Source organism: Amblyraja radiata, chromosome 1 (genome assembly GCF_010909765.2).
Source record: "Amblyraja radiata isolate CabotCenter1 chromosome 1, sAmbRad1.1.pri, whole genome shotgun sequence".
NCBI lineage: Eukaryota > Metazoa > Chordata > Chondrichthyes > Rajiformes > Rajidae > Amblyraja > Amblyraja radiata.
This window is the reverse complement of record NC_045956.1, coordinates 89,710,407-89,714,949: the sequence shown is the minus strand read 5'-3', so window position 1 is coordinate 89,714,949 and position 4,543 is coordinate 89,710,407. Positions and strand designations below refer to the sequence as shown.

The 4,543-nt window shown below is 42.2% G+C and overlaps 1 long non-coding RNA gene across 1 annotated transcript; it reads left to right on the top strand.

Moving 5' to 3' along the window:
* Positions 1-1,050, top strand: LOC116976530. Its single transcript, XR_004412963.1, has 2 exons — positions 1-620; positions 788-1,050. It is a non-coding gene; the product is annotated as an uncharacterized LOC116976530 (long non-coding RNA).
* The last annotated feature ends 3,493 nt before the right edge of the window (positions 1,051-4,543 follow it).

Here is a 4,543-nt window from a genome sequence, read left to right as displayed (position 1 = left end):
GGCTTTTTCCCCATATCCTTTGATTCCTTTGGCCCTAAGAGCTAAATCTATCTCTCTCTTGAAAACATCCAGTGAATTGGTCTCCACTGCCTTCTGTGGCAGAGAATTCCACTGTGGCTGAGAATTTCCTATCCCTCAAGTTGCCAGCAGATATCTTTGACCAATTCAAAGAGTTACCTTATGCACCAGCAAAAAGGCTTGATGAAAGTGCATGCTTGATACTGTATATATGACACTTTTAAAGGTATCTGACAAGGCACCTTGTGAATGATTCTGGAAAACTCAAAATTTTAGAATTAATAAGCAGTATCCTCCACATGCCCACAGCCTTTTTAAATAGACTACAACAGGTCATAAGGGCATAATTTCACATTTTGCCTGCGAAGCAAAAGTTAGAGATGTTATAAACAGTAATGATGATATGGTCATTTATGAAATGAGCAGAAACCATCAGATGAAATTGGCTCAGAAGAAGGAAGTGATGTAATTGTTGACTGGTGGTTTGTGACTGGATGATTGTTAAAGTGAGGTTCTTCATGGCTCAGTTCTTGCTATTGGATGTTGGATGTTATTCCAACATTATTTCGATTTTTAAATAAAAAGATGTTGCACAGTAGAAAGTGAAAATGGTCCAGTGAATTTATTAATTGTGAAGTTCAATTTCAAGGGGGCTGAGAACTAGGTGAATTGAAGTGAAGAACCAGGGCCTTGGAGAGTGGGATTGCAGCATGGGAGCAAGACTGGTGGATGGGAAGGGATCTTGGAAACAGGCCTTGTGGATGAGAAGGGAGCTTGGAAACAGGCCTGGTGGATAGGAAGGGAGCGCGGGAACAGCACTGGCAAGTGGAGAAGGGTGCACAGGAACTGGGGCCCCAATTTTAATGGAAAATGTACAAAATTTGGTAACACAAATACGAATCTGGTTTCTCCAGATGATTTAGTTAAGTTGTTAATGATTCTATTGCTGAAAGGATATGTGTTAATTCATTACAACTATTTGATGTATGTCATTTTGACCTTCCGCCATTAAATGACTTTTACATAATGAAACATTTGTATAGCATAATCTAAATCACCTGATCTTATAGAGTGTTTATCTAACAACTGCTCACAGATCAGGTAAGTGCAAAAGTCATTCTGTTAAGTTCAATAAGCAAAACACATCAACAATAGTTTATCATAACAACCTCATAACAATTGCTGTGGGATAGAAATAGAAATTTGCTGATTGAAACATTCCATTCAAATAGTCTGAGCATTTCGATGTCCAAGTATTTTAATCCCGAATCAAATGCTGAGATAAAAATGTGCCCTAGGTATGCAAATAAAATTAAATGAAACCATTTTTCCACGTTGCCAATCATGAGTAGAATCTTGTGATCAGGTTTGAATGAGGCTGGATTTATTGTGCGACTCAGAACAGGTACTATTCAGGATTGAACCTGTGGGAAGTGTCTCAGGATAGCTTATTCTTATTGTATGGATTGTAAACATTGGAACTCTATGGGAGGACCTGATGGATTCAGCTCCAGGTTCACACACGGCGGTATCTATCAGAATCTTACTGCAGCTCTATCATTTTTACAAATTCCCCATGAAAGATGCTGGATGCTCCACAGTGGGCGGTAGAGATCACATACAAACCTCTGAGTAGCATTGGAACAAAGGGGCATTACAGTTTAAAATAATTAATCTGTCTCACGAATAAATGTGCTGCACAAATGTCACCTAGTCCAAACCCATTCCATTGTTTACTTTCTATTAATCTTTAATAGCCCTACTTAACAAACAATTTTATATTTAATTAATCGCTTTCGTACCAGGTTGTATGAATAAAACTATTCTCCCCTTTTGCCCTCTTTGTGTTATCATAATTTTGTACTAATTCATTATAATGTCACATAATAGTGGAAAGGATTAATCACTATTTCCTTCATCATAATATTCAAACATTAATTAGGTACTCCATTTACCTTTCAGATAATTCATTTTACATCCTGTAATAAAGCTGTTCAAAATACCACAACAGCTACTGAAAGTTAGCACAATACTTATGCAATCTTTTCTATTAGATATAAAACCAAGTCAAGTCACTTTTATTTCTATAGCACATTTAAAAAACACTTTGGTCTCGTTGACCAAAGTGCTTTACATTGGTGGAGGTACTAACGTTATACAACAGTGGTTCATAGATTAAGTACATACATAAATACATACATATAGCCCTCACTCAGAGGACGTCAAGAAAGGCTTGAGAGTAAAGATGAGTTTTAAGTCTCGACTTAAAAGAGTCGATGGAGGGGGCAGATCTGATGGGAAGAGGGATGCTGTTCCACAGTCTAGGAGCTGCAACCGCAAAGGCACGGTCGCCCCTGAGCTTATGCCTAACCCCAAGTCGGCCGATCTGAGGTACCTGGAGGTGGTGTGGTGTGTAAGCAGACTTTTGATGTAGGTGGGGACAAGCCCGTTAAGGGCTTTGTAAACATAAAGAAGGATCTTGAAATTTATTCTGAACCGCACAGGAAGCCAATGGAGAGAGGCCAGAATCGGGGTGATGTGGTCCCTTTTTCGGGTGCCCGTCAGGAGACTCGCTGCGGCATTTTGGACCAGTTGCAGGCGGGACAGGGAAGATTGGCTGATGCCAGTGTAAAGGGAGTTGCAGTAATCTAGGCGGGAGGAGATAAATGTATGGATGATCTTTTCGAGGTCGTCAAACTGGAGGAATTGTTTTATTTTTGCTATTGTCCGAAGCTGGAAGAAGCTAGCTTTTACCACGACATTGACTTGTTTGTCAAATTTCAATGCTGAGTCAAATATTATGCCAAGATTTTTGACGTGAGGTTTGAGTAATGGGGTAAGGCTTCCAAGGCTGCCTGCTATCATTTTGATTGAGTCCGAGTGGCCGAGAAGGATGACCTCAGACTTACTCTCGTTTAGTTGGAGGAAGTTCTGGGCCATCCAACACTTTATATCCTCGAGGCAGTGGATAAGGTTAAGTAGATTTGATTGGTTTTTGGGCTTCAGGGGGAGATAGAGTTGTGTATCGTCTGCATAGCAATGGAAGGAAATGCCGTGCCTTTCAATGACTTGGTCTAAGGGGAGCATATACAGGGAGAAGAGAATGGGGCCAAGGATGGAACCTTGTGGAACCCCACAGCAGAGGCTAGCTGGGGAGGAGTAAGCGTTGCCTCTGTTAGTAGAGAAACTCCTATCTTTGAGGTAGGTGATGAACCAGCTCAGGGCAGTGCCATCAATACCAACCCCGTACTGGAGACGGTCAATTAGGATGGTGTTGTCGACAGTGTCAAATGCTGCATTGAGGTCGTGAAGGAGCAGGATTGCGCAGTCGCCGGAGTCAACGGTGAGCAGTAGGTCATTATGTACCTTCAACAAGGCAGACTGTGCTGTGGTGGGCCCTGAAACCTGATTGGAAAGTTTCCAAGATAGTATTTTGGTGAAGGTAAGGCATGTTGACTTAAAATTACCTTTTCAGGGACTTTTGAAATAGATCTGTAGTTGCTCGGCAAGGCGGGGTTGAGGTTAGTTTTTTCAGGAGGGGCTGGACCACTGCATGCTTGAAGCAGGTAGGAACAGTGCCAGTGGCCAGAGAACTGTTGAAGAAGGCAAGGATGCTGGGACCGGCTATTGTAATGACATCCTTCAGAAGAGCAGAGGGGACAACGTCGAGGGAGCAGGAAGTAGGTTTCATGGTGGTGACCAGTTTTACAAGGGAGGGTAGAGTAACGGGTTGGGAACAGTCTAATTTTGAAGAACAGACCAATGAGACATCCAGGTCACGGATGGGAGGTGAAATATTCGATCTGATGTTCTTAACTTTGCTGGTGAAAAATGTAGTAAATTCCTCGCACTTAGCAGGGGACCCAGTTAAGCTGGTGCTGGGGGCAGGACATATCATAGAGGTGATGGTACTAAAAAGGACATTGGAGTTATGAGCATTTTTGGAAATAAGGGCAGAAAAGTATTTTGTTCTTGCAGATTTTACTGCTTCCTGGTATTTGTGAAGATTGTTTCTCAGAAGTTCAAAGGAAATTTGAAGGTTATCAGATTTGTACGTTCTGATTTTCTGCACTCTCTTCTTAGGGCTCTGGTGGTGTCATTGAGCCACGGTTTGCCTTTAGGCTTAGGCTTTTTTCATTTTAAGAGGAGCAACAGAATCTAGGATGGAAAAGCAAGTAGTATTGAATAGAGAAATGAGGTCATCGTTGCTGAGATGGAGGGGAGACGCCTCAATAGTGCAGATGTCGGGGGCGGCTATCAGAGCTTCAGAGAACTTACTGACAGTCGAAGAGTTTACGTAGTGGGAGTAGCGAGCAGGGAGATCGGATTTTGAGGGAGAGAAAGGCAGAAATGCATCGAATATAACTGCGTCAAAGTGCAACCAGGCTGCAAGTCATCCAAGTTAGCTTTAACCCGTGCTCTCTCTCACTATATCATTGCTCTGACGGACATACTGGGTGAGTAGAGAGACACACACTGCTATCCCTCTGGTCTACAGACCTTGCTGTCGGGGGGAAAAATAACG